The following is a 27,429-nucleotide window of genomic DNA, read 5'->3' on the forward strand; positions in this document are numbered from 1 at the left end:
AGAGAGAGAGAGAGAGAGAGATTGGAGGAAAAAATATGAAAGCGGTGATTTGGAGTCGGGGAAGAAGAGATGGAGGGATGGGAAACGAGAAGGAAAGGGGAAAGGAAGAAATGAAGGAGAAAATGTGGAAGGCAGAGAAGGAGAGCTAGACGGGAGAGAGGGAGAAGTGGTAGAGAGGAACGGGATAGACAGAAAAGTGATTGGGCGAGAAGGAAGGGAGATACAGTATTTGCGAATGAAGTAAACGACGTGAGCGAAGACAGGAAGAGAGTAGAAGGTATGGAGAGAGAAGAGAAGAGGAGATAGAGGTGGAGGAGGGAGCTAGAAAAGTGGAAGAAGAGGAGGAAGGATGAAAAAGGAGAAAGGAAGTTAGGGATGGTGGAAGAGAGGAGAAGTGGAGAATGAGGAGGAGGAGGGAGAGAGAAAAATGAGGGAGGAGGAGGAGCACAAATGGAGAGATGGACTGCAGAATGGGGGAAGAAAGGAGGAGGAACAGGTGGAAGATGGAGGGAGGTAATATCTGTACTAATGAAAGGAGAGAGAGAGAGAGAGAGAGAGAGAGAGAGAGAGAGAGAGAGTATAAAATGATGGTTTTTAAAGGAAGAGAGTGAGGGTATAGCTGAAGGGATAGATAGGTAGATATGAGGGAAGAGTGAGAGAAAATGGAAGAAGAGAAAAACGGAAGGGCAAGATGGAGGGATGGAGAGGAAGGGATGGAGGGGCAGAGGAAGGAAAGTAGGTAATAGACTGAGGGAAAGAAAGATTGAGAATGCATAGAAGGATGAAGGAATGGAGTTAGGGAGTAATGGAGTGAAGGAATAGTGGAAGAAGGGAGGGAGTAGTGGAAGTTAAAGAGTAAGTGATGGAGGAAAGGAAAGAGGGAATGGAGGAAATAAAAGAAAGGGGGAGTACTGAAGGAAAAGAAGGAAGGAATAGAGGATGTGAGAGAAAGAAGCAGTAACTGAGGGAAGGGCGGACTACTCCGGAGAGATGAGGAAATGGAGAGAGTGATGAAGAAAATGACGAGAGAGAAGAAGGGGAAGGAGGGATAGAACAGCAAAATGTAGACTGCAGACACGGGCTTCCTTTGTGTTAACCAGGTCTTGTCTCTTACACAACTGGACTAATTTCTTTCTAGTGTCTTCATCTTGAGGGAACCTGAAGAATTTGATGTCACTGCCTTTTCTCTTGACTGAATAGCATCCCAATACTGCACAGTTAAGTGGCATCTTTCTGATAACTGTCCTATAATGAGATAAATATATGAGAACACCGAGCTCTCCACCACTGCGGCCTAGGGAAACTAAGTGACTGAGTGGAGTGGAGTGAGTAGCTGTCTCCCACGTGACGTTATGCGCCAACCAGGTGGAATTCTCGCCCGGGCTGGACAGCCCGGAGGGGCTCGGGGAAGGGTATTGTTCTCGCTGTTTGTTTAGGACAAATGCCCCAAGACTAGTGTGGGGGAGGGGGAAATCTGACTAGTCTGTAAGTGCTAAAGGTGGGACAAGACACCTCTAACTCACACGTTTATATGATAAATTATTCTCCCGTGGGGGAGTGGACCGATCCCGGAAATACTGCAATACCGGGCCGATCCGTGGCAAAGGTGGAGCAAGCCCCTAGCACTTCGCCATGGTCAAAAATTCAGATTAATATCGTTGAGTCCACATGGGAATCGTATCAGATACTCAGCTGATAAGAACAGATTTATTTTTTAATGAAGAAAATCTTACAAAACTTTACAGGAAAATGGCATTAACTTTTAATATTGCAGAGATATTATGATATTATGGTATACTTATAAATGTTTGGACATTATGTACACATTGTGGGAATATTTATTTACAGCCTTGCCTTTATGAATGAAGGAGTGCGTAGGACCCTTGGTGGGGACAGCATATTGTGAAAAAGGTTTAAACTTGTTGAGCACCAGTAAGGTGCTCAATACATATTTTCCTGCTCCAGCTTATGACGTCACTAACACAGAGTTTCCTAAACAGTTTCAGGTAAGACTTGGAAGCCAGTCTTCGCATTAAGTGTTCATTGCTGGCATCATAACCCCCTAGAGGTCCTACAACAAATGCTTCCACACTTACTCTATTATGAGTCATATGTAGATCTCTTGCTAGATCTGCATATTTATTCTCTTTTCTTCTCCTGGGCTTCCTCCCCATTTTCAAAGGGGCAGGTGATGTCCACTATTATCACTTCCCTGCCTTTTCTCAACACTAAGTCGAGGCGGCCCGTGTCGTTGGTACGTGCCAGGCACACGTTGATTTTCCCTTAACACTTCCCAGTTCCTGCCCTCTGCAAACCCTCTTTACCGGTGTAACAAGGGCATTGTGGCGGTGCTGCATGGCTGCTGCGTGTCTCATGAAGTGATTGACCACGTGAGGGAGGGTCTGTTGCTGGTGATGGCATCTTCTGCACTGCTGGTTGGTTCCTCCCTGGCAGCGGGCTCCATTCAGTGGTAAGAGGTTCAGACGGGCGCGGTGGATGAATCTCCAATCAGCAAAGGTGGTGAAGCTGCCATCCCGAAGGAAGGCAGATGAGGCCTTTTCTTGTGCAACAACCTTCATCACTTTCCCTTGGTCAGGTTTCCTATATAGCATTTCGCCACGATAGAGACGCCTTTGGGTGCGGATTGTGGAGGCAATCTTCCTTCTGTGATGTTTGCAGAGGACCTGCTCTTCAGTTTGGATGCGAAGATCGGTGTCGTAGTCGACTGACCATTGTACGTTGAGGCGACCAGTTGCGTCACGGGCATGTGACCACAGGGTTTGATGATCAGATGCCCTGCTGTCCATTTCTTCTTTGGAGAGGAACTGACAGGCATCTTGTACAGATGGTTCTCCTCGTGTTCTTTGGGCTGCGATATTTTGCATATCTTTCAAGGCGATCTGTTCTAGTGCTTGGTACTTAGAGGTGAGCAGCTTTAAGGCTGTGTCAATCAGAAATATGTCTGAGTCTTCTGTGGCGAGTGGGATTACACAGGACCCTGCCTGGCTGCTACAGTACAGATACTCGTTTGATGCCCGAGATTGTAAGTACAAAGTTTTTTTTATGAGTGGTCTCAGTGCATCATCGAGGTGCTTCCAGTCTGCTTTCCTGAGCTGCCATGTCTGCATGGCAAAAATGGCAGAGGGTAGGACAAAGGATTTTAGGGTGTCTATGCATTGCCATGGGGCCAGTTTGCTGGTCAGGATAGTGGTTCCAAGGTCTACTAGTTGGTCTACTGATGACAGGTCAGGGAGTAGATGGAATCCAACAGGTCTTCCCAAGAAAGTTGTGGGTTCACCATCTCTTTTGGCAGTAATTGGCTGACCATTTATCAAGCAGGTGGTGTCCCTTGTTCCCCTTGGTGTGTGTCCTGTTATGTGCAGGGTGGAGCACTTGGTTGGGCTCAGGGACAGACCTAAGGAGGCACAGGTGTTGGAGGTTGCCGAAAGCAGGTGTTGGAGGGTGTCCTTTTTCCGTGCAATGATGGTGATGTCATCAGCGTGGGCCAGGCATGGGTGGGGATGTGCGGCATCCATATGTAGGCCTGCTTGCGTGATAGTGTGTAGGATGGGTTCAATGGCAATGTTGAAGAGAAGAGCACTGATTGGACACCCTTGTCTTACCCCTCGTTGCACAGGGATTTCTTCGATGTCCCCTTCAGCGGTTCGAATTTGTGTGGTGAAATCTGTCAACAGGTCCTCGACGATTGCAACGAGATGTGGTCCGGCTCCTAGTCGGTTGAGTGATGCCTTTATTAAGGAGTGGGACACTGATCCAAAGGCATCTGAGATATTAAGGAAGGCAATGCACAGATCTTCCTGTTCACGTCTGGCTCTGTCAAGGTAATACTGGAGCAGATAGTTGTGCTCCAGCACTCCATCGGCTGGGAAAGAACACTTCTGGCTAGGATTTAGAATGTCATTGTCAATGCACCAGTTTCTGAGATGGGCTGCAAGGAATCCAGTAAATACCATGTACATGGTGTTGCACAGTGTGATGTTTCTCCAGTTTGCTATGTTGTTTTTGCCACCAGACTTTGGTATCAAGATGGAGTATGATGTCTTCCAAGCCAGTGGTATCTTTTTGGCTGCCAGGCAAATGTTATAAGATACCTGTGAGAACTCTGCATCCACGGCCAGCCTTTTTCCACTGGTGGTAGGAAATGCCATCTTTCCCAGGTGATGTGTTTTGGGCTGCTGCTTATCTTCAGTCGACCTCTGCTTCAGAAAATGAATTGACATCAACCTGGAGTCGGTTATCTGGAGGAGGAGGAAGGTTGTTGACCGCTTTTACCTGCTGGTCTGCAACCTTCATTCTTTCAGTGAAGTATTGTTCGATGTCATCCTTTGGAATCTGACACTGTTCCACTGGGCCCGACGTTATCAGACGGACTGCCCTCCGTCTGTTTTTTCTGTATATTCGTTGAGTGGTCCTGCAGTCACTGACGTCTGTGGGGTTCTTCTTTCGTTGCTGATGGTTGGTGTCGATGTTAAATGCTGATTGAACCTGCTGGGTTATAGTGTCCAAGAGACTCTCAAATGCTTCCCAGTCTGGGGTGCAGATGAGTTCTTTTACCATTGGATAAAAATTTCTCAGTAACCATTCCGCCTCTGCAGGCTCATTCTCCTCATCCTGGTTCTCTTCTGCTCCATTGTTGTCCTCTTCCACTACTCCTGCTGCTGTGTGGGCTGAAACTTGAGAGATGGTTATAGGCAGTGAAGGTGGTGTGTCACTGACCTGCAACTGTGTGTCTGGTGTTGCTGATTGTGATTGCAGGTTTAGGGCCTCCCCTACTTGAGGGGTGTTTTCTCGTGAATGTCGTTGATCACCTTGGTAAATGTCTTGTTGTAAGTTTCAGGTTTCATCAAAATTCTCCCAGTCCCTGGCAAGGTGTCTCAGAAACTCAGGAGTTTCACTCCTAACAAGGACTTGGTCAGATCTGTCTGAGTTTGCTAGATTCGTGGGGTCTGGGTGGAGGCAGCCATCTTGCTCTGGACTGCTTTCATTCTCTGGGTGGGTGTGTTCTTGTGGTTCTTGGCGTGCTTGTTCAATTTCCGGAGGCGAGGCTGGAGGAGCGGGAGAACTTTGGCCATTCCTTTGACGACATACTCTTTCAGGTGGTAATGAGGGTGGCCTGTCTCTGTTGCCCTGCCATTCTTGGCGCTTGTGCTTCTCCTGGTGGTTGTGTAGGCCTTTCTTAGATGGAAAGGACTCTGGGCAAGTGGGGCATTGGTGTCTGTGTCTCACTTGTTGCACAACGATGCGCCTGCTGGCTTCGCAGTTAGAGTTGTGGGTTGTTGGCCTCTCTCCCAGAGTTTCCCCACATCCAGCACAGCAATTCGTGTAACTGTGAATATGAATGTCATGGTGCTCTTTTAGATGCCTTATCAGGGACTGTCTGGCATTTGACCACTTTTGACTTGTTGTTGACCACCTGCACCCTTGATTGTCATGCTCAGTGCATTTGAATGTTGTTGGAGCAGGGAACCATATTTTTAGGACATTGTACGTCCTCTCTGGCTGGCGGGTCTGTTCAGTGTTTTGGTGAACTGTTTGGGCAATGTCGTTGGCTTCCTGCCTGACAATTGGGGTTTCCAGCAAACTGTTCGATTCTCCTTGGGGTGTTATCGGTGGAGTGACCTCACCAATCTGCCAGTGGGGATGGTTCTGGTGTTCAGGAGTCCCTTGGGGAGGGGAGACCTCTCCATGCTGCCTCCCTGTATAGTCCTGGTATCTGCTGGCCGATGCCACAGGGCTCCCTTGGAGGGGAGGACTCTCACCAGGCAGTTGATGGGTAATGTCTGAGCTCCCACTGGTTGATGTATCGATCACCAATTGTGGGAGGGAGGAGTTGCTGTCACTAGTCAGATGAGGAGAATTATCCAGGTGCTCGATGGCAGATGTTCTGTTCTTCTGTTGTGGAGGGGAGGTCCTATCAGCCTGCCAGCGGGATTGCCTGTGGCATCCATCAGCAGATGCCCCAGGGTCTAGATGTTGGGTGGAGGCCTCACCAGTTTGCCAGCGGGAGCTGTCCTGTCGTCCGCTGGCAGATGGCCCAGGGTCCCACAATGGGGGGGAGGCCTCAGCAGCCTCCAGGTGGGTGCTGTCCCATCGTCCACCAGCAGATGCCCCAGGGTTCCCTTGTGGGGGGGAGGCCTCACCAGCCTGCAGGTGGGTGCTGTCCAGTCGTTCACCAGCAGATGCCCCAGGGTTTCCTTGCAGGGGGGAGGCCTCACCAGCCTGCAGGTGGGTGGTGTCCTGTCGTCCACCAGCAGATGCCCCAGAGTTTCCTTGTGGGGGAAAGGCCCAGCCGGAGCTGTCAATTCTAACTCCGGCAGACAGCCCAGTGTCCCAAAGTGAGGGGGAGGCCTCGCCAGTTTGCCAACCGGAGCTGCCTCGTGCGCTGTCAGACAATCCAGGGTTCCGTTGTGGGGGTGGGGCCTCATCAGGTTGCAAGCAGGGGTGGCCCGTCAGTTCTCTGGTTATCACCCCAGATGTGCAGTTCTGGGGGGGAGCCTTGGTGGCTTTCCTCTTAGGACAAGGCCTTTGTGTTCGGTAGGGGTGGGAAGTGAGTGTACATGGCCTCTTTTGGGTGTTTGGTGTGGTTCATGTGCCGCTGTGGGTGTGTTGTACTGCAGTATGTGGGAGATCCTTTGTTTTATGATGGATAGAGTGAGGAAGATTGGAGAGGAGGGAGACTGAGGTTGTGCGTATGGGGAAGAGTTGGAGAAGAATGTAGCTGGGAGGTAGTGGGGGAGGCAAGCAGTGGATAGGCAGTAGAGGTTGGTCGGGGGACAGGCGGGAAGGGAGGGCGAGGTGTTGGGAGGAGGGAGTGGCGGGTGACAGATGTAGGGGAGTAAAACTGGAAAGGAGTAGTGGTGAGGGCAATGTGGGGTGGTGGGGAAGAAGAAGGAAAGGTGAAGGGGAGATGATTGAGTGGATAGTAGATGCTCGGAGTATTTAGGGGAAGGAGAGAGCGAATTAGGGGATCTAGTAAAGGTAGGAGGGGAAAAGATGGAGAGGTATAAGGGCTGGTGAGAGAAGGTTGGGGGAGGGAGGGTAGGTGGAAGAAGGGTGTGGAACTAGTGAGGGAACGGGTAGGGGTGTTTAAGTAGTGACAAGTGAAAGGTGGGGAGGTAGAGAGCGTGGGGGGGGGGAAGAGTGGGAAGGTAGTGGGTGAGTGGGTGAGTGAGAAGCGATGCCCAACCAGCGTTGTCTGTTGAGTGTAACTTCTCAGGCCGCGTCACTCCCGACACATATCAGTGCCAGCAAGAAGGACACACAAGCCCCGTTAGGCATGGCTTTCGTATCCTTTACTGCAGTATCAGCTCATGAACTTAATCATCCATATTTTTTGTGAACTGTTTCATACAGTTTGAATGTTACCTCTCTGTTAAAAATGATGTACAGTACCCTGGTGTGATCATCTATAGCATAGATGTTTGATGGAGGAGGTGGCGTGTATGTCTTCCTCTGCCTGGGCGAGTGATGTGGGTGCGCTGGGAGTTGCCGCCCGTGAGGGGAGGCGGGGAGGGAGATTTACTCAAAACACTGAGTTTCACAGGGCGACCTATTACATTTAATTGCTTTCTGGTGTTCAACACACACACAGATTTGGAGAAATGTTATTTGATATGCAGGGTATATATAAAGATATTTTTTGTCAATAATACAGATCTCTGAAAAACCCACCATCACCACACTATACTTAGAAAATGTAAAGTTCCTGATTTGTTTATCTCACAAATAATCACAAGTATTCCTTATGAGAAATGTTTACACCGTGTTGTTTTGACATTGTATTATACTATAGTGACTTGAATATGAATCAATCGTTTAGGCCAGTAGTAATAATAAATGGTACTATTATTGAAACATTTAGGTTTTCATCTGCGATGGGAGAGGGATTGACTGAATACACTGGAGATTCGCAGGGCGATTTTTTGCGCTTTATTGCTTTCTGGAGATCAACACATTTTTTTTGTTAATGTTATTTGATATACAAGTACAAGTAAAGACACAGACTTCCTTGTTAATGATATAAATTACATCAAAACACACGAGTCACCGCACTAGCCTGACAATATGTTATTATTTTTTGTTTCTACGCAACATGTTCAAAGAAAAATTCTGAATATGAAATATTAAAACCTGTTTTCTTTTTCTTTCACATTACAATATGCTGTAGATAAATATAGATCCACAACATACATCAACAGTAATAATAAGTACTGTAATTTTTTTTTCTCTATAGTATATGGTACACTGCTTCTGTAATTATTATCTCTTTGGTGATAAATTCATTTTTAACCTGCTGGAACCTAAGACAACCAAATCATTCATATAGAAGACAAAATCAAAATACAACCTTACTAATATTCTGCTTACCACAACCTAACCAAACTTAGGCTAAATGGAACTAATAAAATGAAATGTATTCCGACACACTAATAATAACAATAAGAACAACATTAATAATAATAATAATAATAATAATAATAATAATAATGAACTAGAGGGCTCCCCAAGGGGGTAATCACAGCAGCCGCGAGGCGATACACATCTAGCTCGGGTCGGAATATGACCTTGACCTTGACCTACACTCACCAATTTCGAAGTGAGGTTTTCATCTCTACCACTCACCTGTAAAATTTTGTGATGATATCTTGAGCGGTAGCGGGGTTATCATGGTAACAGACACACAGACCTTGGCCTACTTTCAGCACTTTCGAACTCGTAGAAGACTTTCATTGCTACTACACATCTGTTAAATTCTGTGATGTTATCTTAAGTTGTTGCGAAGTTATTGTGCTAACAGACACAGAGAAACACACACAGACAAACTGAAAACAATACCGGCTTCTCTATCGCAGCTGGTAATAATGATATATAACGGTCATGATCATCACGATCATCATCATCATCATCATCATCATCATCATAATCATAATAATAAAAATAATAATAAAGATATCTGAGACACACATTCTCTAGTAAAGCATGTGAGGATGAAAAATAGTTATTATAACCCACACACTCCGGGCTACTACTAATGCAATCGTCACCTCACAACGGGCAATTTCCGGAAGAACGCTGGAAAATTGCTTGTTTTAAAACCTTAACATCTTGGAAACTTTTGAACTGAGGGAAACGAGATAATGATCATTTTACTCAGCAACTCTTCAACTTGTTAAGTAAAGTATCCCGAGATCTCTAGGTCTTTGCATTGATGAAAAATGACGTAAGGAAAAGAACTAATTTTTGTCGCGAGAGCAGCGTGAGAGCAGCACGTGTTCGTGCATCTGCCCGTGGCGCCAACTATGGCCTTGCTCTCAATGTGACAACTTCTCCACTACTAGATAAACTAGCCTTATGGCACTGTCACTGAACCCTTTTCTTGTATCCGTGGATATAGACTTGGCAGGGGTGGATGATGCAATTAACTACAGGCAGTGCAGACTGAATCAGACAAATAGGAAAGTGAAGATACCGTTGTACACGTGGTAGGAGCGTGGGACAGACAGATTGTCACTTGTGTGCTTAGGAGGGACTCCTTCTCGACCTTCTGGCAGTGAGATGAAATCGCGTCCGGGGCAAACAGTGGTGGGAAGACACTTGCGTGTCTAGATGTCACGGGGCGGCCCCATAGCAGCCACATTGTGAAGTGTATAGACATCACTCGGTAGATAGGATTTAAAAATATTTAAGAACATTTATTCTCATGAATTACAACACAGATATAATAACTGAAAATGACATTTTTGAATATGGTTGCCTTTTCGTTTCACATACTTCAAGCTTAGTATGTTCCTGGCGACTTCTAGTCATCGTTTTCACTAAATTTTCTTTATAATATTTCTTAGCTTAATGGAATCTGACTTGGATGCAATTTTCGATTGCTCTGCGTGTGAAGTTCAGCTCTTCAATTAGTACAAATGAAGAAGACAAGCAATACCTCCTGAAGGTGGTGTTGAAGCACCAAAAGATGATCGAGAAGAAAACAAAAGCAGAAATGTTAGAATGAAAAAAATATATATAGCATGTCTTAGCTTCTGTGTTTTAATATGTGTTAAAAAACCACGTAATTTGCCAGACCACTAAATGTTGAGATAGAGTGTTTATTCTTTATGTATGTTTTTGGTTCAAGTAAATGAATGTAACAAGTAATGAAGATGAAAATTATTATTATTTATGTGAAACATCTATATATATATATATATATATATATATATATATATATATATATATATATTTATATATATATATCTCTATATCTCTCTCTCTCTCTCTCTCTCTCTCTCTCTCTCTCTCTATATATATATATATATATTTATCTATCTATATATATATGTATATATATATCTATCTATCTATCTATCTATCTATCTATGTATCTATCTATCTATATATATATATATTTATCTATATATATATATTTATCTATATCTATATATATATACATATATATATATATATATATATATATATATATATATATATATATATATATATATATATATATATATAAGAACATAAGAACATAAGAAGAGAGGATAACTGCAGTAGGCCGGTTGGCCCATGCTAGGCAGCTCCTAGAAGAGTAACTGAACTACTAGAATGAGATAAGGATAGCAAAGAAGAAGGCTCTCCCCGCCCTCCAAACCCTCCAGCCGAAGCCGGCAGGAAAAGTCAGAAAGAACACCACGCCGTATAGAAAAACTGGCGTGGACATTTTACAGGAAAGTGTGAAAGGAGAATAGAGACTATCATAGTGTAACCTGAAAAGAAAATTTATTTTTTAATTAGTATTGGTTATAATATTTTCTTTATTCTATATCCACCCCTTATTTGTCATATGCTTATCTAGCCTATGCTTGAAACTCTCAATGGAAGAGGCAGCAACTACTTTACTAGGTAGCTTATTCCATTCGTCTACTACTGTATTACCAAACCAATTTCTACCGATTTCCTTACTGAAACGGAATTTTTCTAGTTTGAAACCATTATTTCTAGTTCTATCCTGTATGCTCACTTTAAGTACCTTGCTAATATCTCCCTTATTTATACCATTCATCCACTTAAAAACCTCAATTAAGTCTCCCCTTACTCTACGCCTCTCTAGCGAATGCAGACTTAGTCTTTTCAGTCTGTCTTCATATGACAGGTTCCGGACGTCATGTATCATTTTAGTCATTCTTCTCTGTACATTTTCTAACGTGTGTGTGTTTATGTGTGTGTGTGAAATCAATGATGAAAGTCAAGATAGGGAATGACCCAGGAAATGATGAAGTATGTGGTGGAATGCTGAAGCATGAGGAAGAGATAGCAGTTGAATGGATATGGAAGATGTGCAGATTGGTCTGGGAGGAAGGTAGAGTCCCTGGAGGATTGGAAGTCTTTTATAATTATTCCCCTATACAAAGGAATAGGTGAAAAAGAAGTGTGTGGCAATCATAGCAGCATTTGTCTTCGTCGTGTACTAGGAAAAGTACTGTATATGGTACGATAGCCATTCATCGAGTTAGGGAAATAACAGAGCAATTACTTGGAGAAGAATATAGAGGTTGTAGGAATGGAATAGGCTGTGTAGATCAGATAATCATTCTTAAGTCTGTAGTGGAAATGTTTCAACAAAAGGGAAAGAAGTTGCCAACGGTCTTCATGGATTTGGAGAAAGTATGACAGTATGGATAGACAAGGAATGTGAAAAGTATTAATGATATATGGAGTAAATGGGAAGTTGTTGAATTCAATGAAGATTATTTCTGAGGATTCGATGGGTGCAGTGCGTGTGTATAGTGCTCTGAGTGAATGTTTCTATCTGAATGTTAGATTAAAACAGGGATGTGTTATGCCCCCATGGTTGTTCAGTCTGTATGTGAATGGGCTTATAAATGAGATATGACGAAGGACAATGGATGTTGAAGCGACCCTAATAAGAGAGGCCAGTGTTTGGAAACTCCCTGTACTGTTGTTTGCAGATGATGCTGTATTGTTAAGAGAAGATGGAGAACTGTATGCAAGGCTTGGAGAATGTGTTTGGTAGTGTGTGTAAGGAACGGAATCATAAGGTGTGATTGTAGGGAAGAGTAAAGTTATGGTCTTTGAGAGAAGTGAAATCTCTAAATGTGTAGTGAGGCTTGATGAGGAAGAAATGAAAAATGTGAGTGCGTTTAAGTAGGCTACTTGAGCAGCGTGATAAGGATGGAAGTTTAGAGGTTGAAGTGCTTGAAAGGGTACAACAGGAAAGAAAGGTTGCTGGGTCTTTGAGAGCAGTGATAAGGAACAGGCAAGTGTGGATGGAAGTAAAAAAAAAAAAAAAAAAAAAAAAAAAACACTGCATGACAGTATTGTGATACCACGTCTATCGTATGGAAGTGAAGTTTTGGACCTTGTTCGAAGGTCACAAGAGTGTGAGGAGTGGGAATGAGTTATTTGAAAGAAGCATGTGAGTTACGTGGAGACACAGAGTAACACATATGGAAGTGAAGAAGCACTGTTGTGTGGATGTGGATGTGACAGAAAATGTTAGAAGAAATACACGGAGATGGTTTGGCCATGTGGAAAGGACAGAGTGCGACACACGAACGAGGAGAGCGTATGCGAGTGAGATGGATAGGGGGAGAGGGAAGGGGAGGCAAAGGATGGGATGGAGGGATGGAGTGGAGATGTATATGAGAGGGAGAGGTGTTGTCAGCTGGGATCAGGTCAGTGAAATGTTGAGGGACTGGGCGACATGGAGGAGACTTGTTTGTGGTCACCCCTTACGGGATTAAGGCGTCTGGTAATACATAGATAGATAGAATACTATATGCTTAATATAATCCTAGTGATTTCTAGTTACCCTTATAATTAAATTATCTGTATATCGTTTCCAAGCAGTATGGTATCTGACTTGGATGTATTTTTCAGTAATAGCTGTAATCACGAAAACCATGTGATTGTCTAATGGTCCTTATTCTTTCATGTGATTGTCAAGGTCTGCGTTTATAGGCTTGTGCAAGTAAATGTGCAAGACTGACTGCTTAGGACCGTTATAAGTTAGTTTGGAAAGATTTTCCCCTGATTTCACAAAATGAGAAGCATGTACTTTGAAAGGCGGCTCACATGTCATTCATACATCAATGTCATCATCCAAGGGAGAAATCAGTGCACCTTTCCTCTTCAGCAAGACTAGGATATTAATAGTAGTGATGTTAGTGCTCACTAATGCATCTAGACATGTCTCACACTGGAAAAACCGTTTCAGCTTAAGCAAGTTTTTATTAGTGAATGATGAAAGTGAAAGAATAAGTACAGTAGGCTGTACTACATCGTGAGCTATTCCTTCACCGTTTTACTGTCCCCGTCCTGGAGGGGCTCGGGGACGGGTATTGCTCTCACTGTTTGTTTAGGGCAAATGCCCGAAAACTAGTGTGGGGGAGGGGGGAGATCTGTGTAGTCTGTAAGTGCTGAAGGTGGGGAAAGACACCTCTTCCTCACACGTTTATAATGATAAATTATTCTCCCGTGAGGGAGTGGACCGATCCTGGAAATACTGCAATACCTGGCCGATCCGTGGCAAAGGTGGAACAAGCCCCTAGCACTTCGCCATGGTCAAAAAATCAGATTAATATCGTTGATCCCACATGGGGATCGTATCAGATACTAAGCTGATAAGAACAGATACTACACTTTGATCTTAGCCCAAAGGCCGAGAAGCGATGCCCAACCTTTTTTTTTTTTTTTTTTTTTTTTTTTTTTATTCCGCTTATCAACCATTGGGGCCGAAGCCCCTGGTTATTAAGGCCATATATATATATATATATATATATATATATATATATATATATATATATATATATATATAGATTTAAACATATATAGACACACACACACACACACACACACACACACACACACACACACACACACACTTCCATGCAGACATACAGACACACTTTCATGCAAACGTACATATATATATATATATATATATATATATATATATATAATAATTTTAATCTTATTTATTTTTTTTTGTATTTTTATTTTTTTAATTTTTTCTTGGTTTTATATTTTTTATACCTTATATTATAAAGAAAAACTAATCTAAAGACCCTAAAACTAATCACCTAACAGACAAATCGCTAACCTATACTAAATCCTACAAAGAGAAATAGCTAGACCTACACTAATGGTAAAAATACCTCGACTAATAGAACACCATCGACTGCAGATATGTAATGCCTTTCTACATTACATACCTGCACTCATCACCTGGTGACTGTCAGTCGAGGCACAACCTAATATAGGGGACATCAATATATGAAAGGGAACCAGACGAGTCAGGAACATTTCCATATACGTCAGCTGTTGTCCCTAATTAGAATAACTTAAGCAAGATGGCATAATGTATTTACATAATTTGTACAGAAAGTGAAGAACCTCGCCCAGGAGACCACCATCGACTACAAGTGCCCAATACCTTCCTATATTGCACACTTGCACTCATCAGCTGGTGACTGTCAGGCGAGGAACTTGGCTTAATGTAGGGGACATCGATATTAGAAATAGATCGGTGGGAGGAGGAACTATTTAAAATATGTCAACTGTCAACCCTAATTAATATTACAATATATACATTTGGGCAAATATGAATTGGAGCAGATGGGAGACGTGGAAGGTATGTGTAAGATATTTACAGAAGAAATATGTGCAGCATGTGATGTGGTGTGTGGAAGGAAGAGAAGACGGAGGGGGGTGAAGGAACAGCGTGGTGGACTGAAGAGGTGAAACAGGCTGTGGCACAAAAGAAGAAAGCATACAATGAATGGATGAGAAATAGGGGCGTGGAAGAAGATGAGAGGCGGAAGAGAGAGTTATATGTGGAAAGGAAGAGAGAAGTGAAATGATTAGTAAGAGAGAGTAAGAAGAGAGTGGATGAGGAATTTGGAAGGAATTTGAGTGTAAAGTGGAGGGACTGTAAGAAAATGTTCTGGAGAGAAGTGAAAAGAGTAAGGCAGGGTGGAAGTGAAGTTAGCAGGGGAGTGAAAGATAAAAATGGTAGATTACTAGTGGAGAAGGGAGAAAAAGTGAGCAGATGGAGAGAACACTTTAAGGAATTGTTGAACGTAGAGGATGGAAGTAATGCGAGTATAAGTGGCTGGGGAATGGCTGGGAGAAGGAGGGAGGTGAGAAGACAGGAAGAAATCAGTAGGATAGAAGTTGTGGAAGCAATGAAGAAAGTTAAATCGGGGAAAGCCCAGGAATTGATGGAGTGTGTGATGAAATGCTGAAGCATGGGGGAGAGATAGTAGTAGAATGGATGTGGAAGATGTGCAGATTGGCCTGGGAGGAAGGTAGAGTCCCGGAGGATTGGAAGTCAGGTATAATTATTCCCTTGTACAAAGGAAAAGGGGAAAAAGAAGTGTGTGGTAATCATAGGGGCATTTGTCTTCTTAGTATAATAGGAAAAGTTTATGGTAGGATACTTATAGACAGAGTTAGAGAAAGAACAGAGAAATTAGTTGGAGAAGAACAGGGAGGCTTTAGGAAGGGAAGAGGTTCTGTAGATCAGATATTCATTCTTAGATCTTTAGTGGAAAAGTTTCTAGAGAAGGGAAAGAAGTTGTATGCAGCTTTCATGGATTTGGAGAAAGCATATGACAGGGTGGATAGACAAGGATTGTGGAAAGTGTTAAGAATATATGGAGTAGATGGGAAGTTGTTGAATGCTGTGAAGAGTATGTACGATGGTGCGAAGGCTGCAGTGCGTGTGGATGGTGAACTAAGTGAATTTTTCTCTTTGAAAGTTGGTTTGAAACAGGGATGTGTCATGTCTCCATGGTTGTTCAATCTGTACATGGATGGGGTAATAAAAGAGGTACAAGGTAGGGCAGTGGATGTTGGAGTGGCCCTGGTGAGAGAGGATAGTGTTTGGAAACTCCCTGTACTGTTGTTTGCAGATGATACTGTGTTGTTGAGTGAAGACGAAGGGGAGCTGCAAGGCTTGGTGGATGAGTTTGAGAGAGTGTGTAAGAAACGGAACCTAAAGGTGAATGTAGGGAAGAGTAAAGTGATGGTCTTTGAGAGAGGTGAAGTTAGTGAATGTACAGCGAGGCTGGATGGTGAGGAATTGGAAAATGTGAGTACGTTTAAGTATTTGGGTAGTGTGATGAGTAAGGATGGAGGTTTGGAGGGTGAAGTGCTTGAAAGGGTACAGCAGGGAAGAAAGGTTGCTGGTTCCTTGAAAGCAGTGATAAGAAACAGGTGAAGTGAGCATGGAAGTGAAAAAGTTACTACATGACAGTATTGTGATACCAACTCTAACGTACGGAAGTGAAGCTTGGACATTGTTGGAAGTACACAAGTCAAGAGTGAGAGCAGTGGAAATGAGTTATTTAAGAGGAGCCTGTGGAGTCACGTGGAGAGACAGGCTGACGAATGAGGATATAAAGGAGCGTTGTGGTGTGGATGTGGATGTGATAGGAAGCGTTATGAGGAACACACTGAGGTGGTTTGGCCATGTGGAGAGGATGGAGGGTGAAAGACTGACGAAGAGAGTGTATATGAGTGAGGTGGAGGGGGGAAGAGGGAGGGGGAGGCCGAGGATGAGATGGAGGGATGGGGTGGAGAGGTATATGAGAGAGGGGGGTGTGAGTTGGGAGCAGGGCAGTGAAATGGCGGGGGACAGGGCGACTTGGAGGCGATTTGTTTGTGGCCACCCCAAACGGGATTGAGGCGTCTGGCAATAGATAGATAGATAGATAGATAGACATTTACTGTTCATAAAAACCATAACCACACAGTAAAAAAGTCACATCACTCTGATCAGTCCGGTCTCTCTCAAGAAAGCCATCAATTTACCAGTCATAACAATGTCCCCATCACCCAGGATGGTGGAAAGGATGAAGGGGACGTGTACTGCGTCGCAGTAATTTATAAGTGAAGCACGTTCACGAATAAATCGCCGACAGCGCAGGATGATATGGCTGATAGATAACACCGCATTACAGATGTCAGTGCGGTGGGAAGCGTCTTTCCATATATGGTTTTATGTGGGTTAAAATGGTGGCATTAAGCCGTAACCGTGCCAACACTTTTTCTTCTAGGCGACTGGGACGGTTGGCAGTGTCCCAGTCGCCCAGGTACGGCTTACAAGTTGGAATATTTAGTCTGGTCCACTGACCTTGCCACAGAAGATTTATTGATTTCTTTCCGAGAGATAGACTCGTCCGTAGATCACGAGGAAAGTCCCAAGTCTCCTCGAGCTCTACAGCCGACTTTGCAAGTAAGTCAGCCTGCTCATTGCCGTAGATACGACAATGACCAGGCACCCAGATCAGCGTGAATGACTTGTTGCATGAATGCAACTTATTAACGATGCGGCCCTGGATCTCATGAGAGTCCGTAGTGCAAGATGCAACTGCCTGAAGGGCTGATTTTGAATCTGAAAATATGACAAATGAGTCATGCCTAGAATTGAGAGCATAGTCTATGGCTTTGTCAATAGCAAAAAGTTCTGAAGTAAACACAGATGTATGAGTCGTCAACCGATACCTGAGGGCACATTCAGTCGACCACACACTTGCACCCACACATTCACTCGACTTGGAGCCGTCGGTGTACAATTGATGGGACCCCAAGTGTCGAACAATGATGTTACGAAACAAGTGGTGGACCTCCGCCTCTGGCGCCTTGGCCTTTGGTGCTGGGAGCCATGTAACATCGACTGTAAAGCCGGGTGGCTCCCAAGGTGCTATATTTTTAAGCACAAACTTGTCACAGTCACTGGGGTCCACATCAAGCTCCTGAGTCAGTAAGTGGAGGCGAGCGGCAAGTGGCCGACGCACCCCCCGCAGAAGGTGGTGGTATTGACGCAGGGGGGTACAGGCCACATTGCCGATATTACTTTTCCTTAACGTCCTGATGCTGTAGGACAAGGCCAGGTGGTCTGGTGAATACGGAGGGGAGGCACATTCGCCTCCACTTCGATACGAGTCACACGGGTACACCGGACGGCTCCAAGACACATTTGCAAACATTTATTCTGTAACACATCCAATCCTTTCAGAGTGGCATCGGATGCCGAGCCATACACCTGTGCGCCATAGTCTAGCTTCGATCTAATAAGGGACTTATACACCATTAATAAAGATTTTCTGTCAGCACCCCAGGTAGTACCCGCTAGGTACTTGAGGACATTTAACGGTTTATCACAACGAGCAAGCAAAGTATTAACATGAAGTTTAAAATTCATTCTACGATCAAAATGTATTCCTAAAAATTTTACAGAATTTTGAAAAGGTACCGCCTGATTATCCAAAGTTAAGCACAAATTAGGTACGTTACGATTAGTGAAAACTATAGTGGCACACTTACGTATGGAAAACTTAAATCCCCACTGCAAGGCCCATTGGTGGATGGAGTCAAGGGCTGCTTGAATCCACCCAGCCGAAAATTGTGCATTACGGGAAGAGTGCCATATTGCACAATCGTCAGCGTAGAGCGAGTATTTAAGATTCCTCGGGATGGGAGCTGATGACAGAATATCATTGATCATAATACTAAATAAAGTAGGACTAAGCACACTTCCCTGTGGCACCCCGTTTTCCTGGATAAATATATCCGATGTTACGTTATGGGGCAATTTGACAGAGAAAGTTCTGTCCCTTAAGAAATTTGAAATAAAAATAGGCAAATTTCCTCTTAAACCATAAGCATAGAGCTTCATTAGTATACCGTGTTGCCAGGTCATGTCATAGGCTTTATGGATGTCCAAGAACACCCCTATCATGAATTCTTTATTGGCAAATGCCTCTGCAATACAATGCTCCAAATTCATTAAATGATCTAGTGAACTTCTGTATTTACAGAAGCCACATTGTTGATCATTTAACAAATTCTTCGACTCTAAAACAAAAAGAAGCCTATTGTTAACCATACGTTCCATGACCTTACATAGACAAGAAGTCAACACAATAGGACGAAATGAAGTGGGGTTCATAAGACGACCAGCCTCTTAGGGTATCGGTATGACGTGCGCAAAGTGCCATGAGTTTGGGAACGTTTGAAACGCCCAAATCTCATTGTACAATGCTAACATCTTAATCAGGTTGTCCTGATTAAGATGCTGGATCATACCGTACGTGATGGTGTCTGGTCCAGGGCTGGTGTCTTTACAGGAATTAAGGGCAAGGAGCAGTTCATCTAGTGTAAACTCTTGGTTGTACGGGGAGTTTACGTCTTCTGTGGCAAAGTCTAATATCTGTAGCTCAGCCGTGCGTTTATGATGTTGGAAACGTGGGTCATAATTGGCTGAGCTACTTATATGAGAAAAACTCCTGGCGAGGATGTTAGCAACGTCCACGGGCTCGTCATAGATGTTATTATTTACTTGCAAGGTGGTGACTGGGAAATATGGGCCTTTATTATTTAATATTCTTATGGTGGACCAGACTTTACGTAATGGTGTTGTACGAGTCACCGTGGACACAAAGGACCGCCAGGAGTCACGTTTGGCCCTTCTTATTATTCTCCTTGCCTCAGCCCGTGCCTCTTTGTATGCAATAAAATTTTTCTCAGTGGGCTGACTATCAAAAATCCTGTATCTCCTATTGCGTTTTCTTAATGCTTGTCAGCAATCCGGCGTCCACCAATGTGCTCTATGCTTCGCATGAACTGTAGAAGTCTTGGGAATAGCAGCCTCAGCTGCATGTAATATGGAAGTAGTTATATTTTCGACCTTAACATCTATGGTCTCCCCAGATATATCTAAATTGGCGATCCTTGAGAAGGATCCCCAATCTGCTTTCTTATAGTTAAATTTTGGAGGTGGAGGGTCCGAAATGATGTCGCGTGTATAAGAAAGACAGATGGGTAAATGATCACTTCCCAAGGAGTCGTCGTAAGGGTCCCATGAGAGATCTTGATGTATACCAGGGGAGGCCAAAGATAAGTCAATGGCCAAAAAGTTACCAGTACGATCATCTACACGAGTCGCTCTACCATCGTTCAGAAGACAGAGGTTGGACTGTAGTATTAGGTCGGCTACTTGCTCCCCACGACCATCGATCCTCAAGCTACCCCATTGATAGTGATGGGCGTTAAAGTCGCCCAACGCTAACTTATTCCCAGGTAGATGTTCAACTACAGTCGTTCTATTTTATCAAGGCAGTTTGGGTCGGGCTCTCTGGGACCTCACACTGTTAGCTCTGTTGTCATATCGCCGCCGACACATGTGTAATTATTTGTGTTCACCTCTCTCTCTCTCTCTCACTCTCCTATTTTAAGCTAGTAAATACTTATAAATGAATTTTAAACACTCTGTATAGATGTAATTCAATAAAAAAGCTGTAGTATAGTATACATCTCATAAGACTTGTCAGCATTGCCTTTGAGACGTTGTCAGGTGGTTACACGAGGGACAGCCCTGCGTGAGTGGGTCATACTCGGTCAGTCTCCCGCCATGGAAGCTATTTAAAAAAAAAAAAAAAAAACGCACCTATAGACTTTTACCTCAGGAGTGGTGTGGAAAAAAAGTCGAAAACAAGAGAAAAAATTAAGAAAATACAATTAGTAGTAGTTAATATATAATATGAGAGAGAGGGAGGGAGAGAGAGAGAGAAAGAGAGAGAGAGCGAGAGTGAGCGCACGTGTGTGGCGACGATGTGGCAACAGAGCTAACAGAGTGAGGTCCCAGAGAGCCCGACCCAAACTGCCTTGATAAAATAGAATGACTGTAGTGAATTTAAAGCATCACTATCAATGGGGCCATGTGGAGGACAGTACAGAGAGCAAATAGACAGATATGTGTTATTAAATTTTACTCTGCACGCAACAGCTTCCAGAGTAGAATTTAGAATCACTTCCATTTGTGGGTGTGATTTGTGGGTGTATATGGCAACTCCGTGACCTTCATATCTTCTATACGAGTGGTAGTGTTTGAACTGTGGAGGATCAGGGTGATCCTCCAGGCGCGTCTCCTGTAAACAAACAACCTCTGGCCTGTGTATTGACAGCAAGATTGCTATATTTGGTAACTTATTCCCGACACCTCTACAATTCCACTGTAATACAGTGAATGCGGCGGTTTAAGATTTTCGAGGGTGGCCAGTGTGCTTAGTTTTTTTATGCCCCCCGCGACCAGGCGAGTGGCTATCGGGGGACCTTTCCCGGTTCTTACTCATGGAGACCTCCATATTCTCATCAATTATAAGGCTCCCAGACTCCACCGAGGAAGAGCTATTCTTTCTCTCCCTCGCTGGACCAGGAGCGGGAAGGACATGAGGACGTGACTGTTTAGTGAGGGTGGTCAAATTAATCTTGTCAGACTTGTCTGGCTTCGATTTTGGCCGCACTGACTGCGAAGGAGCAGCAGCAGCCTGGGAGTAGGAAGTTGCAACAGGGATGTCCGTCAGAGAGTTGGAGCGTACAGGAGGCTTAGACTGAGAGGTAGGACGTGGGGCATGAGGAGCGAATGTAAGGTCAGTCTGTGTCTCCACAGTGCACATCACAGGACAGGACACAACCGCTGATGCATAGGAGATATTAGGTTTGGGAGTTGCATGCAACTCCTTCACCTTCTTCCTAGCATCGAAGAAGGAAATGCCCTGTGTTGCTTTTACTGTGCAGACCTCCTTCTCCTCCTTCCACTTGGGACAAGCCCTCGAGGAAGTGGAGTGAGCATCCTTGCAGTGAAAGCAGCACTCAGTCTCGGATGTACAGTTGTCAGCAGAGTGACCTACAGTCGCGCACTTGCCACACACAAAGTTGGAAGCCCGACAAGCCTTTTCGTGGTGTCCATAGAGTTGACACTTTGCACAACGAAGGGGGTTCGGGATGTATGGTCTGACATTTACTATTTCATATCCAACTTTCACATTGGTTGGGAGAGATACCTTTCCAAAAGTCAAAACAACTGTTGCGGTCTTCGTCCTTATGCCTTCCGAAAATCTTGTGATGAATCTGGCCTCTATTACATCTTGCTGAGCAAGTTCCTGTACGATTTCTTCCTCCTCCATAAGCACAAGATCCCTGCAGGTGATAACACCCTTGCAGGAATTCATGGCGTGCGAGATCGTTGTTTGGACATCGTGACAGTGGAACTTCCTCAGTTTAAGCAAATCCTTGACCTGAGCTGAATTCTTGGTTTTTACGAGAAGGTCTCCACTCGCAAGTTTTTTCACTTGTTCCACCTCTCCTGCACACCCATCAATCACCTTCTTGATGATGAAGGGATTGAGGCTGGACAGGGGAGTGGAACTAACCAAATGAATCATGACAAACTCGGCGTTGTGTATGTTAATGTCAAGACGGGTACGTGTCTGGGGCCGTTCAGTATGGGGGCAGTCCGTCCGTGCAGCAGTCGGGGGTCGGTCAGGACTACCTCCCCCCCTGAAGGGGGGGAGGCAGTAGTGGCGTCCGCCATAGTTACCACTTCCCCCGTGAGGGGGAAGTGGGAAGAAAGAGAAAAACAACCAAGGGAGAGATTGCCCGGGGAAAACACACCTAGTCTGAGGTTATCCTCTCAAACTACTCTCGGGAGGACGCGCCTGTGTGTCACTCACACCCCAGAGCGATCAGTGGGGGGTACACTCCAGAGGTGAGTAAGCAAAGGTAATCTCAAGAAACAGATATAGACACCTACTATATCTCTAGTAAGGGTAGGGAGGAATATGAATGCTAGCTAACCTAACTTTATTCGGAAAAAGCACAAAAAAAACTATTGCCGGTGGGGCAGCCCTAGAATCTGGAGGAGAGTTCAGCACACGTCTGTTCTCTCCGCAACCATGCATCAAAGTCCGCCCAACCAGCGTTGTCTGTTGAGTGTAACTTCTCAGGCTGCGTCACTCCCGACATATATCACTGCCAGCAAGAAGGACACACAAGCCCCGTTAGGCATGGCTTTCGTATCCTTCTTTACTGCAGTATCAGCTCATGAACTTAATCATCCATATTTTTTGTGAACTGTTTCATTCAGTATGAATGTTACTTCTCTGTTAAAAATGATGCACGGTACCCTGGTGTGATCATCTATAGCATAGATGTTTGATGGAGGAGAAGGTGGCGTGTATGTCTTCCTCTGCCTGGGCGAGTGATGTGGGTGCGCTGGGAGTTGCCGCCCGTGAGGGGAGGCGGGGAGGGAGATTTACTCAAAACACTGAGTTTCACAGGGCGACCTATTACAATTAATTGCTTTCTGGTGTTCAACACACACACAGATTTGGAGAAATGTTATTTGATATGAAGGGTATATATAAAGATATTTCTTGTCAATAATACAGATCTCTGAAAAACCCACCATCACCACACTATACTTAGAAAATGTAAAGTTCCTGATTTGTTTATCCCACAAATAATCACAAGTATTCCTTATGAGAAATGTTTACAACGTGTTGTTTTGACATTGTATTATACTATAGTGACTTGAATATGAATCAATCGTTTAGGCCAGTAGTAATAATAAATGGTACTATTATTGAAACATTTAGGTTTTCATCTGCGATGGGAGAGGGATTGACTGAAGACATTGGAGTTTCGCAGGGCGATTTTTTGCGCTTTATTGCTTTCTGGAGATCAACACATTTTTTTTTGTTAATGTTATTTGATATACAAGGTACAAGTAAAGACACAGACATCCTTGTTAATGATATAAATTTCATCAAAACACACGAGTCACCGCACTAGCCTGACAGTATGTTATTATTTTTTGTTTCTACGCAACATGTTCAAAGAAAAATTCTGAATATGAAATATTAAGACCTGTTTTCTTTTTCTCTCACATTACAATATGCTGTAGATAAATATAGATCCACAATATACATCAACAGTAATAATAAGTACTGTAATTTTTTTTCTCTATAGTATATGGTACACTGCTTCTGTAATTATTATCTCTTTGGTGATAAATTCATTTTTAACCTGCTGGAACCTAAGACAACCAAATCATTCATATAGAAGACAAAATCAAAATACAACCTTACTAATATTCTGCTTACCACAACCTAACCAAACTTAGCCTAAATGGAACTAATAAAATGAAATGTATTCCGACACACTAATAATAACAACAAGAATAACATTAATAATAATAATAATAATAATAATAATAATAATAATAAACTAGAGGGCTCCCCAAGGGGGTAATCACAGCAGCCGCTAGGCGATACGCATCTAGCTCGGGTCGGAATATGACCTTGACCTTGACCTACACTCACCAATTTCGAAGTGAGGTTTTCATCCCTACTACACACCTGTAAAATTTTGTGATGATATCTTGAGCGGTAGCGGGGTTATCATGGTAACAGACACACAGACCTTGGCCTACTTTCAGCACTTTCGAACTCGTAGACGACTTTCATTGCTACTACACATCTGTTAAATTCTGTGATGATATCTTAAGTTGTTGCGAAGTTATCGTGCTAACAGACACAGAGAAACACACACAGACAAACTGAAAACAATACCGGCTTCTCTATCGCAGCTGGTAATAATGATATATAACGGTCATGATCATCACGATCATCATCATCATCATCATCATTATCATAATCATAATAATAAAAAATAATAATAAAGATATCTGAGACACACATTCTCTAGTAAAGCATGTGAGGATGAAAAATAGTTATTATAACCCACACACTCCGGGCTACTACTAATGCAATCGTCACCTCACAACGGGCAATTTCCGGAAGAACGCTGGAAAATTGCTTGTTTTAAAACCTTAACATCTTGGAAACTTTTGAACTGAGGGAAACGAGATAATGATCATTTTACTCAGTAACTCTTCAACTTGTTAAGTAAAGTATCCCGAGATCTCTAGGTCTTTGCATTGATGAAAAATAACGTAAGGAAAAGAACTAATTTTTGTCGCGAGAGCAGCGTGAGAGCAGCTCTTAATGTGACAACTTCTCCACTACTAGATAAACTAGCCTTATGGCACTGTCACTGAACCCTTTTCTTGTATCCGTGGAAATAGACTTGACATGGGTGGATGATGCAATTAACTACAGGCAGTGTAGACTGAATCAAACAAATAGGAAAGTGAAGATACCGTTGTACACCTGGTAAGAGCGTGGGACAGACGGATTGTCACTTGTGTGCTTTGGAGGGACTCCCTCTCGACCTTCTGGCAGTCAGATGATATCGCGTCCGGGTCAAACAGTGGTGGGGCGGCCCCATAGCAGCCACATTGTGGAGTGTATAGACATTACCCGGCAGATAGGATTTAAAAATATTTAAGAACATTTATTCTCATGAATTACAACACAGATAAAATAACTGAAAATGACATTTTTGAATATGGTTGCCTTTTCGTTTTACATGCTTCAAGCTTAGTATGTTCCTGGCGACTTCTAGTCATCGTCTTCACTAAATTTTCTTTATAATATTTCCTAGCATAATGACATCTGACTTGGATGCAATTTTCGATTGCTCTGCGTGTGAAGTTCAGCTCTTCAATTAGTACAAATGAAGAAGACAAGCAATACCTCCTGAAGGTGGTGTTGAAGCACCAAAAGATGATAGAGAAGAAAACAAAAGCAGAAATGTTAGAATGAAAAAAATATATAAAGCATGTCTTAGCTTCTGTGTTTTAATATGTGTTAAAAAACCACGTAATTTGCCAGACCACTAAATGTTGAGATAGAGTGTTTATTCTTTATGTATGTTTTTGGTTCATGTAAATGAATGTAACAAGTAATGAAGATGAAAATTATTATTATTTATGTGAAACATCCATATATATATATATATATATATATATATATATATATATATATATATATATATATATATATATATATATATATATATATATATATATATATATATATATATATATATATATATATATATATAAAGATAAACACCAACGTTATCAGGAACATCTTTAATAAATTGGTGACGTTTCGACAACTCGTTTGTCATTTTCAAACCTATAGAAAATACAATAAAATCAAAGTAAACACCATGTCTATGATAAAAATACGAAAACTCAAGTAAAAAACCAAAGTAAAACACCATGTCTAATAAAATACAAGTGAAGAATTATTATGATAAGATCTATCTATCTATCTATCTATAGCCCGACGCCCTAATCCCGCAAAGGGTGGCCGCAGACAAAACGCCTCCAAGTCACTCTGTCACCCACCATTTGACTCCCCTCCCCCCAACTCACCCCCCCCTCCCTCATATACCTCTCAACTCCATCCCTCCACCGCATCCTCGGTCTACCCCTCCCTCTCCCTCCCTCCACCTCACCTACATACACCCTCTTAGTCAGTCTTTCATTCTCCATCCTCTCCACATGTCCAAACCACCTCAGTGTGGGATGCTACTAAGTACAAGGAAAATTTAAACAGAAATACATGTAATAAGACAATACATAAGAAACCTTAAAAACAGAGAAGGGGCGTGGAGCAGTCGTGTGTGCCCAGTGTGGGCTGTAGGTGGTGAGTGAGGAGTGATTCAGCCAGGAGGCGTGTTACGTTGGTGTTTATCTTCATATTGAGACTACGCTTCCCCCATGGTGAATCAATTTCATCTGTATATATATATATATATATATATATATATATATATATATATATATATATATATATATATATATATATATATATATATATATATTGTTACATAGCCTATGATTTCATCATCCTTTGTGTAATTTTAACGCACAGTATGCTGCATGTTTGATCACGAGCGTGTTCTGCCTCAGTCCCCCCCTTCTACCGTTATAGTAGAGTAAGTCGTTCTTTCTGTTGTTCAGAGCGGGATTGTCAACTCTTTGTCCCCATGGCTTCATTTGCGTGTCCTTCTTACAAGTTGTATGAAGCTCTGCCGGCCCCTTTATAATGAGCTCAGTCTCTGCATCATTGCCACTTAGATCTACTCCTCATTTTGTTCACATCTCTGTCCTCCCCTGTACAGTTATTATTGAGTGCTCAGGAAGTCTCGAACCATCTAGCAGCTGTGTGATTTGAGTATAACTGTTATTGAATTTTTTCCTTGTACTTTATAGCATGGGGTGTTGATTTGTGGGCCTAGTGAGGCTTTTTTGTAATTTATGTAGGATTCATTTTGTGAGCCAGTTTTAATATTATTTTGTATCTGTAATAATTTATCCTGCTTTAACTGAGCATTACCCAGTGTATTTTCATTTTACCAGGGCTGACTTAGGTAAATTTACTCTTGCTAATTTCATGTTAATAGAGGCTATTGCAGTTAACCATATATTTAACCTGTTTTTTGCCATTACATTATCCTTATGAGTCCTGAATGTTTTGTTGTTAGTTTGAGCATTAAACTTTAACTTGTAATTTTACCTAACTCTTTTGTTTTGAACCTGGAACTTTACGGGACAGTAGTGATTTTTAGTATTCTCACTTAAAGTGTACATTATCTTTCTCTGTTCCGTAACATAAATTTGGCGACCTCAATATC

At 42.9% G+C, this 27,429-nt stretch overlaps 1 non-coding gene and 1 pseudogene across 1 annotated transcript; both read right to left on the bottom strand.

Moving 5' to 3' along the window:
• Nucleotides 1–1,552: 1,552 nt before the first annotated feature.
• Nucleotides 1,553–1,732, bottom strand: LOC145417250 (U2 spliceosomal RNA; annotated as a pseudogene).
• Nucleotides 1,733–13,512: 11,780 nt separating this feature from the next.
• On the bottom strand, nucleotides 13,513–13,705 carry LOC145417245 (U2 spliceosomal RNA). The gene has a single exon (XR_013900459.1). It is a non-coding gene; the product is annotated as a U2 spliceosomal RNA (small nuclear RNA).
• Nucleotides 13,706–27,429: the final 13,724 nt, after the last annotated feature.

This window comes from Coenobita brevimanus, chromosome 109 (genome assembly GCF_032717465.1).
Source record: "Coenobita brevimanus isolate Jiangsu-jjx chromosome 109, ASM3271746v2, whole genome shotgun sequence".
Taxonomy (NCBI): Eukaryota; Metazoa; Arthropoda; class Malacostraca; order Decapoda; family Coenobitidae; genus Coenobita; species Coenobita brevimanus.